General features: G+C 41.8%; 2 pseudogenes; both read left to right on the top strand.

The window, feature by feature from the left end:
• Positions 1 to 6475: 6475 nt before the first annotated feature.
• LOC145688595 (small subunit ribosomal RNA) lies at positions 6476 to 7676 on the top strand (annotated as a pseudogene).
• A 4723-nt stretch (positions 7677 to 12399) lies between these two features.
• Positions 12400 to 13354, top strand: LOC145688607 (small subunit ribosomal RNA; annotated as a pseudogene).
• The last annotated feature ends 1068 nt before the right edge of the window (positions 13355 to 14422 follow it).

The raw sequence follows: 14422 nt of genomic DNA on the forward strand, positions 1-14422 counted from the left end.
ACTGTGAGGCCTTGGTCGGCAATTATGAACGAATGGTCGGCAACTGTGAGCATTCTGACGGCTTGTGCAAATAATGTGACGGGAACTGTGAGCCTTTTGATAGCAACCATGATCCATTTAACTTACACTATCAGCAGTATGTTAGATATTATGAATGAAAAGTCGGCAACTATGAGCATCGTGGAAGCGAATGTGAGCATTTTGAAACTACGTGTGAACATTCTGAAGGCAACTATGAGTATTTTGAAGATGAGCTGGAACCATTAATTAGGCAACTATGAGCCCTTTGTACGAAATTATGAAGGAAAAGTCGGCAACTATGAACGTTTTGACGGCAACTGTGAGGCCTTCGTCGGCAATTATGAACGAAAAATCGGCAACTATGAGCGTTTTGACGGCAACTGTGAGGCCTTGGTCGGCAACTATGAGCACTCTTTTTTTAAAATTTGAGCATTATGACGGCTTGTGTGAAAAATCTGACCGCAAATGTGAGACTTTTGACAGCAACCATGAACCATTTAACTTACATTATCAGTATTATGAATTAAAAGTCGGCAACTATGAGCATCGTGTAAGCGAGTGTGAGCATTTTGAAAGTACGTGTGAACATTCTGAAGGCAACTGTGATTATTTTGAAGATGAGCACGAACGAGTATGTGATTAACTATGAGCCCATTGTCCGCAATTATCAACGAAAAGTCGGCAACTATGAGCGTTTTGACGGCAACTGTGAGGCCTATGTCCGCAATTATGAACAAATATTCGGCAACTATGAGCGCTTTGACGGCAAGTGTGAGCATTGTGACGCCTTTTGTGACGATTCTGACGGCAACTGTGAGCCATTAGTCGGGAACTATAAACTTTTATGTCGGGGACTATGAATGAAAAGTCGGCAACTATGAGCGTTTTGACGGCAACTGTGAGGCATTGGTCGGCAATTATGAGCGAGTAGTCGGCAACTATGAGCGTTTTGACGGCAACTGTGAGGCCTTAGTCGGCAATTATGAACGAATAGTCGGCAACTGTGAGGCCTTGGTCGGCAATTATGAACGAATGGTCGCCAACTATGAGCACTTTTTTTCTTAATGTGAGCATTCTGACGGCTTGTGCAAATAATGTGACGGCAACTGTGAGCCTTTTGATAGCAACCATGAACCATTTAACTTACACTATCAGGAGTATGTTAGATATTATGAATGAAAAGTCGGCAACTATGAGCATCGTGGAAGCGAATGTGAGCATTTTGAAACTACGTCTGAACATTCTGAAGGCAATTATGAGTATTTTGAATATGAGCTGGAACCATTAAGTAGGCAACTATGAGCCCTTTGTACGCAATTATGAACGAAAAGTCGGCAACTATGAGCGTTTTGACGGCAACTGTGAGGCATTGGTCGGCAATTATGAACGAATAGTCGGCAACTATGAACGTTTCGACGGCAATTGTGAGGCCTTGGTCGGCAATTATGAACGAAAAGTCGGCAACTATGAGCGTTTTGACGGCAACTGTGAGGCCTTGGTCGGCAACTATGAGCACTTTTTTTTTAATGTGAGCATTATGACGGCTTTTGTGAAAAATCTGACCGCAACTGTGAAACTTTTGAGAGCAACCATGAACCCTTTAACTTACATTATCAGCATTATGAATTAAAAGTCGGCAACTATGAGCATCGTGTAAGCGAGTGTGAGCATTTTGAAATTACGTGTGAACAGTCTGAAGGCAACTGTGTTTATTTTGAAGATGAGCACCAACCAGTATGTGATTAACTATGAGCCCATTGTCCGGAATTATCAACGAAAATTCGGCAACTATGAGCGTTTTGACGGCAACTGTGAGGCCTATGTCCGCAATTATGAACACATAGTCGGCAACTATGAGCGCTTTGACGGCAAGTGTGAGCATTGTGACGCCTTTTGTGACGATTCTGACGGCAACTGTGAGCCATTAGTCGGGAACTATAAACTTTTATGTCGGGGACTATGAATGAAAAGTCGGCAACTATGAGCACTCTGACGGCAAGTGTGAGCAATTTGACGTCTACTGTGAGGATTCTGACGGCAACTGTGAGCTATTTGAGTGGAACTATTAAGCATTGTGTGTGCAACTTTGAACGCTCTGAGGGGTTTCCTGAACATGTTGACAGCATGTATGAACCACATTTCGGGAACAGTGGGCAATCTGACGGGAACTGTGAACATTGTTGTTGGCGACTTTTCACCCAGCATAACGTTAGAATATGACGGCAACCGTGGCTTCGTTTGCCGTCATTTTTGACATTCTGTGATTTTTCGTGACTGGTGTGCAATCGAGAGGAATCGCTACATTATAGGGATTAGGGTACAGAAGCAGCCCCGTTTACACTTTGTTAAGTCCTGGCTTGAAATTGTTCTATGAGGTTGTAATTAACATGAGTTTGACCTAATTCATGTTTTTGGATTGTTCTTTACATTAATTTTGTAACCCGAGCGCGAAAAGCAGCCCTTTTCGTAGAGAACTTTTTACCCAGCATAACCTTTGAGTATGGCGGCAACTGTGGCTTCGTTTGCCGTCATTTTTGAGATTCCGTGATTTTCGTGACTGGTGTCCGATCGAGAGGAATCTCATCACTATAGGAGGTATGGTAGTGGGCAATCCTGCTATATACCTAGGTTAGGTTAGGCTGGCTTATACTTTCAATTTGTTCCCAGAAGTTAGGAGAGTGTAAAAGTTGTTAAGTTTTGAGTGTCGTATTCTGTAACGGTTTATATATATACTGGATGTCAAATCACGTTTTCCCACCCTTGCGTGGGATGTATACGGCAACCGTGGCTGCATTCGCCGTCATGGTCAAAACGAGGCTGCGCAACGCCGGCAATTTCAAGACAGGTGTAGTATCGAGAGGAATCTCTACACTATAGGAGGTAGGGTAGTGAACAAGCCTTCTATATAAACATTCCCTTTAAATTGTTCACGGAGGTTGGAGAGACCGCTAATGGTATTGCTTTCTAAATGAGGCTTACTTTTTTCTCTCCGCGGCCTAGTCTGTCGAGAAATCTTGACTTCTGGCCACAGACAGAAAGCTAGTCTTCGCAGGAGGCGGAAATGGCTAAATTGGGAAGGGAAGCCACAGGCTGGTTGGTTTCTTTATGGGAGTCTAAACGCACTATCGCTGTTGATGTTGGTTAATTTTGAAGGCGGACTAATATCGGCGGATGGTAGTGTAGGCTCAAAAGGAATTTTATCAGCCGCAGGCAAGAACCCTGGGATGCTATTCACGGGCGTCCTAGCCGGTCAAGGTGTAGAGGAGGTTGCAAACCCTGTTGCTGCCTGGGAGGAATGCTTCATAGAAATGTGCGTCCATGGGCGGACCTATGAAAGGGCATGCAGTGCGGGTTTGCCAGCACGCCTAATGTTGTCCAAAGACTTCCTCGTATTTTGACAAAGAATGTCAGAAACCTTGGTCGGACGGCTGTTTCTAAGAGGGCACGTGGCGATGGGGAATGTGTGAGGTAGGCTCTCATACGGAAGTACCTGTCGTTTACGGGAAGGAGACAATCCTTCTTAACCCGAGGCCTAGCCTGTCGATCACGCCTTCGGGCAATTGACTTCTGGCCGATGCCGCTTTGTGCGGTTGCTGAATGCGAAGAATACTTGAACGGAAGCTACTGTCACACCCAGAGGACACGAGTAAGACTTATATCACTGGAGCAGGAGCCTAAATGTGCTTTTGTGGGTAGCCATACGGCCAGTTCTAACGTGTGCGAGGCCCCACGAGAGTAGGCTTATTCTGGTGGATGAGAAGTCTTTTAATATTTGCTCTGTCGGGTGAACGGAAGCCACAGTCATCCGTAGGACACGAGTAGACTTATTTCACTGGAGCAGGAGTCTAAATGTGCTTTTGTGGGCAACCTTACGGCCAGTTCTAACGGGAGCCAGGCCCCACAAGAGTAGGCTTATTCCGGTGGAGAAGGAGTCTTTAAAATTTGCTGTGTCGGGTGAACGGCTATATTTGAACGGAAGCCACAGTCATCCGTAGGACACGAGTAGACTTATTTCACTGGAGCAGGAGTCTAAATGTGCTTTTGTGGGCAACCTTACGGCCAGTTCTAACGGGAGCCAGGCCCCACAAGAGTAGGCTTATTCCGGTGGAGAAGGAGTCTTTAAAATTTGCTGTGTCGGGTGAACGGCTATATTTGAACGGAAGCCACAGTCATCCGTAGGACACGAGTAGACTTATTTCACTGGAGCAGGAGTCTAAATGTGCTTTTGTGGGCAACCTTACGGCCAGTTCTAACGGGAGCCAGGCCCCACAAGAGTAGGCTTATTCCGGTGGAGAAGGAGTCTTTAAAATTTGCTGTGTCGGGTGAACGGCTATATTTGAACGGAAGCCACAGTCATCCGTAGGACACGAGTAGACTTATTTCACTGGAGCAGGAGTCTAAATGTGCTTTTGTGGGCAACCTTACGGCCAGTTCTAACGGGAGCCAGGCCCCACAAGAGTAGGCTTATTCCGGTGGAGAAGAAGTCTTTAAAATTTGCTGTGTCGGGTGAACGGCTATATTTGAACGGAAGCCACAGTCATCCGTAGGACACAAGTAGACTTATTTCACTGGAGCAGAAGTCTAAACGTGCTTTTGTGGGCAACCTTACGGCCAGTTCTAACGGGAGCCAGGCCCCACGAGAGTAGGCTTACTCCGGATGAGAAGGAGTCTTTAAAATTTGCTGTGTCGGGTGACCGGCCATGAAACCTTTGTGAGGACTTGTCTCCTCGTTTCCACAGCATTTCCGCGCCTGTAAGTTGCGGAAGGTAGCATGCTATGCTTGAAGAACTGTCATCCGTTTAAGGACAGGAGTAGACTAATTCCATTGAGGCAGGAGTCTAATATGCTTTTGTGCACAGCCATACGGCCAGTCCTAACGGGAGCAAGGCTCGCAAAAGTAGGCTTTATTTCAATGGACCAGAAGTCTTTAATATTGCTCTGTCGGGATTGTCAGTTCAAACGGGAGCAGTTTCTGCACGCTACAAACCGCTGACGAGATCTTTCTCGTGTCAATGTGATTCACTAGCCTGGGCCGGCGCAAGGCTGGCTGGCGAACAAGGTAATTGGGCCTCTGGGTTTCATACACACGAGGTGTCTCAGATGCGTTTAGGGTGAACAGGAATAATCCGTGCAATTCTCTAGCCTGGGCCGGCGCAAGGCTGGCTGGCGAACAAGGTAATTGGGCCTCTGAGTTTTGCATTTCGGAGTTTCCTTAATTCCGGGAGGAGCCACAAAGAAGAGTCCTGAGAGTTTCTCGTGTCCATGCAAGTCTCTAGCCTGGGCCGGCGCAAGGCTGGCTGGCGAACAAGGTAATTGGGCCTCTGAGTTTTGTACACACGAGTGGTCTTAGGATCCTTCGGGCTCAACAGGGATTGTTGGAGAAAGTCTCTAGCCTGGGCCGGCGCAAGGCTGGCTGGCGAACAAGGTAATTGGGCCTCTGAGTCTTTATTCCCAGTTTCCTTAGTTCCCGGGTTAGGTTCACCTGTTAAATCGGAGGAGTCCGATTTATGTGTAAAGATAATGCCAGAGTGAAGGGAGCCAGATTTCACTTGAAGGAGCAAGAGCCAGTGTGGTTAAGAAGTGAGCCGTTTTGTAATCTTAAGGAGGGATGCCGATTGACTTTGAACGGGCTGTCCTCGCTTTAGAGTTTGGGCCAGTTGACGGGAGCTTACTTGTCCTTCTTGAGAATGAGGCCAGATAGCATGTCCTTTCTAGCTTACAAAGGCTTATGCGGAGCATTGTTTTTTGTAAGTGACTTTTTATTCTCCATGTGGCATTTAAGTACCGATTTTCCTTAAGTTAAGGACGGTATAGACTCATCGCCAGTTTGAGCGTGTATCACTTGTCGAACGGAAGCCACTGTCATCCAAGGACACTAGTAGACTTATATTTCACTGGAGCAGGAGTCTAAATGTGCTTTTGTGGGTACCCTTACGGCCAGTTCTAACGGGAGCCAGGCCCCACAAAAGTAGGCTTATTCCGGTGGAAAAAGGAGTCTTTAAAATTTGCTGTGTCGGGTGAACGGCTATATGTAAACGGAAGCCACAGTCATCCGTAGGACATGAGTAGACTTATTTCGCTGGAGGAGGAGTCTAAATGTGCTTTTGTGGGTACCCTTACGGCCAGTTCTAACGGGAGCCAGGCCCCACAAAGGTAGGCTTATTCTGGCGGAAGAGGAGTCTTTAAAATTGCTCTGTCGGATGTACCGGCAACGTGTGGAAGGAAGCTGTTGTAACCCAAGGATACAAGTAGGCTTGTTCCATTGGATTGGGAGTCTAATATGCTCTTGGCGGCTGTCACACGGCCAGTATTAACGGGAGCTAGTCACCGCAAGAGTAGGCTTATTCCAGCGGAACAGAAGTCTAAAATGCTTGGTCGGGTGTAGCTTTCCTATCCTTTGTTAGAACGCTGTGTTGGTTGTGTCCAACACTTTCCGGCTTTTTAGTCGGTCAATTCCCTGGTTGATCCTGCCAGTAGTCATATGCTTGTCTCAAAGATTAAGCCATGCATGTCTCAGTGCAAGCCAAAACAAGGTGAAACCGCGAATGGCTCATTAAATCAGTTATGGTTCCTTAGATCGTACCTATCCTACTTGGATAACTGTGGTAATTCTAGAGCTAATACATGCAACTAGAATCCCGCCCAGCAATGGAAGGGATGCTTTTATTAGATTAAAACCAATCGGTCGGTTCGTCCGTCCGAAACCTTGGTGACTCTGAATAACTTTGGGCTGATCGCACGGTCTCTGTACCGGCGACGCATCTTTCAAATGTCTGCCTTATCAACTGTCGATGGTAGGTTCTGCGCCTACCATGGTTGTTACGGGTAACGAGGAATCAGGGTTCGATTCCGGAGAGGGAGCCTGAGAAACGGCTACCACATCCAAGGAAGGCAGCAGGCGCGCAAATTACCCACTCCCGGCACGGGGAGGTAGTGACGAAAAATAACGATACGGGACTCATCCGAGGCCCCGTAATCGGAATGAATACACTTTAAATCCTTTAATGAGAATCTATCGGAGGGCAAGTCTGGTGCCAGCCGCCGCGGTAATTCCAGCTCCGATAGCGTATATTAAAGTTGTTGCGGTTAAAAAGCTCGTAGTTGGATCTGGGTCTCAGACGATCGGTTCGCCGCCCGGCGTTTAACTGATCGTTCCGGACGTCCTGCCGGTTTTTCCTTTCTCGGTGCTCTTCATTGAGTGTCTTGATTGGCCGGCACGTTTACTTTGAACAAATTAGAGTGCTCAAAGCAGGCCGTGTCGCCTGAATGTTCGGTGCATGGAATAATGGAATAGGACCTCGGTTCTATTTTGTTGGTTTTCGGAACTCGAGGTAATGATTAATAGGGACAGACGGGGGCATTAGTATTGCGACGTTAGAGGTGAAATTCTTGGATCGTCGCAATACTAACCGATGCGAAAGCATTTGCCAAGAATGTTTTCATTAATCAAGAACGAAAGTTAGAGGTTCGAAGGCGATCAGATACCGCCCTAGTTCTAACCATAAACGATGCCAGCCAGCAATCCGCCGAAGTTCCTCCAATGACTCGGCGGGCGGCTTCCGGGAAACCAAAGCTTTTGGGTTCCGGGGGAAGTATGGTTGCAAAGCTGAATGTCAAGCTTAAAAAAAGATTCCCCATAGGGTAGGAGTTCAACATTCAGTAAACAACCCCTCCACCCCATTTATTATAAATTAAGAAATTGATACATGCATCCAAAGATACATAAAGATTTTACAAATCTAAAATAACAAGATTATATAAACAATAAAAAAATTGATACACGAAACATAATCACACATATAACTTTACACACATTTTCAAATCTAAAATCATAAAATAATATAAATGATAAATCAAAATATAAAATAATATTTCAAAAATTTAACAAAACAACCACTTTTTTTTTTCTTTCTACAATTTTCCTTTTTTTTATATTTTCCTTACATTTGTCTTCACTTCCATCATAACTCTATTTTCTCTTTTCCTAAATCTTTTTTTATTTTCCCTTTCTTCCTCTCCTATCCTCCAATCCCCAAATATATCATTTTTCCTTTTAATTTATTTCTTCCAAAAATTACAAAAAATTATTATAAAATAAAAAATTATAAAATTATAAAAAAATTCCACAAAACAGCAAAATAAAATAAATAAAATAATAATAAAAAATAATAAAAAATATTAAAAAAAACTAAACCGCTTGACATCAGCAACAATCTTAATAGAACAACACATTAAAATCTATTAAAAATAGTCCATATGGCTATTAAGTATTTCTATACTCGATTTCATAATGTTATAAATAATTTTATTTAACAAAAATTTCGGTAATTCTAATTTCTTTAATACCTTTTTCGTTTCAGATGGAATACCACCCCGGGATCCAAATACTAACGGCACTACTTCAAACTTTTTTTTATCTATAAACTTTTCCTGTAACTTCTCATACTTTTTTATTTTTTCTACTCTGGCTCTTTCAACCATTCCGTCTTCTTCGAATCTAATAGTAATATCCAATACAATTCTTAGGTTCCCACGTTCCACAATCAAATCTGGTTTCAATATCTCCCCATCCACCTCATACACTTGTTCCATGCCAACACTGTATTTTTTAAAAAGGCAATGATCTCGATAACCTTGACTACTTGATCGTGTCTAGCGATCCTGTAATTTGCATGTGAAACACATTTACCTAAAATATGACCCATTGTTTCTAATTCCGCTTTGCAACTTCTACACTCTTTATTAATTTGAGAATCAACTCTGGCCAATGCTATTTTTGTACCATAGGTATTTGATCTCATTTTAATAATATCAATAAACCTGTTATCAGGAAACAGATCATCATCAAACAAAAATCTATTGCATACAGGGTCATTCCTAAACAGGCGGATTCCTTTCCCCATACTGTCTTTATTGGCCCAATTTTCGAAATATTCGTCTTTCAATTCAATTTTTTTCTTATTTAATTCTTTTAGGCTACAATTATCTTTAACCTTCAATTTCGAAGAGAGTTTAAACTCAATATCTTCCAAGTATTTCCCCTTACAGAAGTTTACCAAAACAGGATCTCCCATATTTCTTTTCAACGAAAAAATAAACTTAAGTTGAGCAAGACCAATAATACCAATTAAATTGGGGAAACCCAGTCCACCATCTCTTTTTTTCACATAGAAAAAGTCTTTAACTATAGATGGATGGAGATGAAGCCAGTTTTTTAAATACTTCCTTATCATTGTATTTATTTCTTCCAAAAAACTACCACTAACAAAACTTGCAATCCAAATATAAAAAAATTTTGGTAGCACATATGTTTGAGCAAGTGATATTTTTTGACGTGGTTTCAACGGTAACTTCGATATTCTAACAAAAATTTGTTCTAATTCCGATACATGATATGAGTTTTCTATTCCCTTATTAAGAGTATAGTTACACCCCAAATACCTAAAAGGTTCACAAATCTTCATATCCTTTAGAATTTCTCCATTTATTTCTAATTTCAGATCCTCCGACACAAACGATCTCCCAGAAGGATACAAATTAATAGTGTAACACTTATTATATGACATACTCATTCCCATCATATTCAATACTTCCACAAAATATTTTATAAGCTTCTGGAGGTCCTCTTTAGAATTAGCCAACAAAACCACATCATCTGCATAGGCTAAAAGAGGCAGTGTTATATTTTCATGCTTATAACCCCACTCAGTGCTAAAAACCCGACGTACAATCTCATCCATGATAATATTAAATAACAACGGACTGAGTGGGTCACCCTGCCTAACTCCTCTTTTCACTGGTAAGTTTACCTCTGTTTTAACAAAATTTGTAGAGTTATTACTATACAAGCTTTTGATCATACTGCAATACATCAAGGGAATGCCTCTACCTAGTAAACAATCAATTATCAAATTTTGGGATACCATATCAAACGCTTTAGTAATATCAACTACACATCCATACAAAGGGGTACTTTTCTTCCCTTTTTTAACAATATCATCTAATATAAAACAATTTGTTAAAGTAGAGTTTCCAATCCTAAATCCTTTTTGCGCAGTATGAATTGGTATAGCCTTATTTAACCTACTATCAATAATACCAGTGAAAACACGACATATTAACGAAGCAATAGTAATAGGCCTCCAGTTAGCTACATCATGTGGATCCTTACCTACTTTCGGTATCAATATAGTTTTATTATTACTCCAACTTCTTGGCGTGCAACCCTCTAATAGTATAATATTAAACAATTTACACAGAAAATAGAAACTTTTACTATTATTAATATCCTTTTTTACTATTAGATCAACTCCCGGGGCAGTTCCATTCTTAATTTTTCTAATTCTCTCTGATACCTCTTTATATGTTATTGGGCGCATCAATTCCTTTTTACTTTTTTCATCTACCATTTCTCCTACAATATTTATTTTCACTTCATTTGCTTTTCCCCATAGTTCACTATAGAAATTTCTAATACTTTCATCATCAGGATAAATATCCACCTCCAAATCATCCAAGTCCCGATCTTCAACCAATAATGTTGCTAATTTTTCTGGGTTCTTTTCATATAATTTTTGAAAGTTGGCATATCTTTTCCTTTCACCATCCTTACCGTTCTTTCGTTTCATAACCTCCTCTTTTACCTTTTCTTTATCTTTACTACAACCTAACATCCTTATCACTTCTTCATAGACTTCACTAATGTTGGAACCACCCTCTTTCAACATCTCATTTAATGTACAATCCATCCTTTTTTCCATCTCTTTCATTCCATCTAAATACAGACTCTCCATATATTCTACCATTCCTCTCCTAACTTCAGCTCCCTCCAATTGATCAACCAATCTTTCATTCACTATCTCTTGTACTATTCTCTCAAATACATTTTCCTGTTCCTGTCTATGAATAATTTCTCTATCCATTGCCAATACTATTTCAGTATTAATTCCCATATCCACCATTACCTCCTTTTTTCCCAACTCCTTCAGTTTTACTTCATTTTCCTTAGTAACTTGCTCCATTCCTACTATACTTTCCCTCAATTCCACCAATTCTTTTTCATATTTTGCAATTATTTTTTCCAACTCCCCAACTTTCTCCTGATACTTCTGCTTAACCTTCAACTCAGACTCCATTACTTGCTCCTCTAATTTATAATTGAGCGCCCTTAACTTTTGTTCTCTTAATTTTAAACATTGTAACTCTTGTTGGACCTTCCCTAATTCTTGATTTAAATTTTCATTTATTTCCTCTAATTCTTTGTTCCAATCCTTTTCGGCTATGATTTTCTCTGAGTTATTACCAATCATTTCCTTTAGCCTTAAATTTTCATCCCTATACTCTTTAACTTTACACTCTACCTCTTCTAACAAAGAACTATATTCTTCCTTACTCACATTTCTTGTCTGTTCTTCCCTTTTTTTCAACAAAATTTCTGTATTTTTCATTATTTCCCCTATTAACCTTTTAAACAAGTCTATCACATCGCCCTGTTGACCCTCAACTCCCAATCCCATTAATTCTTCCAAAATCATATTCTTTAATAGTTCTACCTCCACATTTTTAACCTCATTAAAATCTACCCAATTATTTTTATCCATCCCATCATCTCTCTCATTACCCATCACATCTCCTTCATCTATATCTATTTCTATAGGGGTTAGCTCGGCCAAGGCTTTCTCTACTGTAACTTTCGTTTTTTTTAACATCTGACATTTTTTATTCCTAATTTCTGCTAACGTTTTGCTAGGAAAAGACCTATACAATATTTCGTTAATGTCTGCCTTATCCTTATTCTTTTCCAAAATATTTTTAAATTTTTGTGTATCTGACTCTGTCCATTTTTGTTGCTCTTCTTTCTCACTTTTTTCCTACTTTTTTCCAATTTGAGCTCATTCCACTCCTGCCGATGCGCCTTGGCACGATGAGTAGCTAACCCTCCCAACTTTTGAAAAGAGGATGGACACCATGGGCATTTATACTCGTATTCCTGTTTAGGGCCCGTACACTTGGGTGTATGACAATCCGCTGAGTGAGTTTTGTCAAACCGACCCTTACATACCGAACATTCCAACAAAAACTCCCCAACGTGATGTTCTTCTAAATGATTATAAAGTTTCCTTTTATTTGAAAAAATAAGCTGCGGATGATTTAAACAGCTAAATTCCACCATAGGGAAAGAAAATATTAATGTTTTTCCTTCTAAATATTGTAAACTCCCCCCAATTTCAAAACCTTCTGCTCCTCCTTCAGCCATCGTATATCTTATAAAAAGACAAAAAATGACGTATTCAAATAGGGCAAACATTACAAAATGATTCCCAACTAAGAGGAATAAGTCCAATAGAGACTGCCAAGAGATAATAATTATATATAACCTACTTAGATAGCCATATAAATAACAGGTAATTTTATACAAAAAAATTAAAATTAAAATATAAATAAAAATATTAGAAAAATTAATTTACAACCTTACTCCCAGGTAGGCGGAAAAACTCCCTACTACCATATACATTTCTTTCATAAATTTTCAGTTTTTAATATATATCCATAGATGTGTACGGTAATTCTCATATTTGTCAGAATAAAGTTCTGCACCAAATCCCGAATATTTATATATATAAATTCAATCAATTACTGATCAAAATTGGCCAGGTAAATTAAAGGAATTGACGGAAGGGCACCACCAGGAGTGGGGCCTGCGGCTTAATTTGACTCAACACGGGAAACCTCACCAGGCCCGGACACTGGAAGGATTGACAGATTGAGAGCTCTTTCTTGATTCAGTGGGTGGTGGTGCATGGCCGTTCTTAGTTGGTGGAGCGATTTGTCTGGTTAATTCCGATAACGAACGAGACTCTAGCCTGCTAACTAGGCGTTGGAATCTTTCCTTCCAACGTTCATGTCTTCTTAGAGGGACAGGCTGCCTCTAGCAGCACGAGATTGAGCAATAACAGGTCTGTGATGCCCTTAGATGTTCTGGGCCGCACGCGCGCCACACTGAAGGAATCAACGTGTCTTCCCTGACCGAAAGGTCCGGGTAACCCGCTGAACCTCCTTCGTGCTAGGGATTGGGGCTTGCAATTATGTCCCATAAACGAGGAATTCCCAGTAAGCGCAAGTCATAAGCTTGCGTTGATTACGTCCCTGCCCTTTGTACACACCGCCCGTCGCTACTACCGATTGAATGATTTAGTGAGGCCTTCGGACTGATACCCGGCACCTCCGTCTTGCGGTGGTACCGACGTGTCGGAAAGATGGCCAAACTTGATCATTTAGAGGAAGTAAAAGTCGTAACAAGGTTTCCGTATGTGAACCTGCGGAAGGATCATTATCAATTCATCACCACTGCGGTGGTTGATGTCAAAAGTTTCTTATTAGTGTGTCGTATCAGTTAGATTGACACCGTTGAACGGGAGCCACTGATCTTGACAGGCGAAGGAGAGAAAGGTGAGCCGTGTCTTCCCTTTAGTTGGGAAGCGAGCAGCAAGAACGGGAGCCACTGTCATCGGCGAGGGTAGCGTAGGCTACCTGTTGACACAGGCCGTGTGTCATCAAAGGATTGGAGTAGACTTATTTCGGTGGAAAAGAAGTCTTGAAAAGACTCCAAGATAGTAAGACTTATTCCATCGGAGCAGGAGTCTTAAATGCTCAGTCAGATGACATGATAAACCAGTTCCGACGTCCAAGGGCTCAAGTAAGCCCGACGTCCAAGGGGAACCTGAAAAAACTGTTGACCTAATAGGCCACCTCTGCACTTCCAAGGCAGAAACAAGGCCGGCATACTGGCAGCCTGGCAAAGGGAATGGGACACCTCCGAAAAGGGAAGAAGAATCCACGACGTGCTACCGGATGTGGCTGAACGGCTGCTCCTGAAGCACTTGACCCCAGTAAAAGGCCTTGTACATTTTGCAACAGGACATGGTCCATACAATGCAAAACTCCATGACATGGGGTTAGTGGCAGTGGCACAGTGTGAGTGCGGACGTGCCCTAGGTACGCCTGAGCACACTGTTATGGACTGTGAACTTGTCCAGCAGGTTTGCCCTGTGGAAAGAGAAAGGTTACTGCATATACCGCTAAGGGACATCTTGCGTTCTGAAGCACAAAGCAGTGACATGGGGAAGCTCGCAATTGCAGTATCAGACTTTTATAAAGCGAGATACTGTGCATTGCTACGACAGAGACGAGGTATCCTCCCAAGAGATCATGGAATTGACGAGCGTCTGCCACAGGAGTGAAAACTGTACATAGTGTAAATAGCGTATCTTAACGAACTCCAACTTGGAGCGATAAACAAATGACTGGTCGGAAGACCTAAAATACTGGACGAACTCCTACACGCAAGCAGACAAGACAAGGAGCATTAACCTCCGCTAGGGGAAATGTCTCAAAAGGCTCG

Source organism: Thermobia domestica, chromosome 6 (assembly GCF_964235325.1).
Source record: "Thermobia domestica chromosome 6, izTheDome1.hap1.1, whole genome shotgun sequence".
Taxonomy (NCBI): Eukaryota; Metazoa; Arthropoda; class Insecta; order Zygentoma; family Lepismatidae; genus Thermobia; species Thermobia domestica.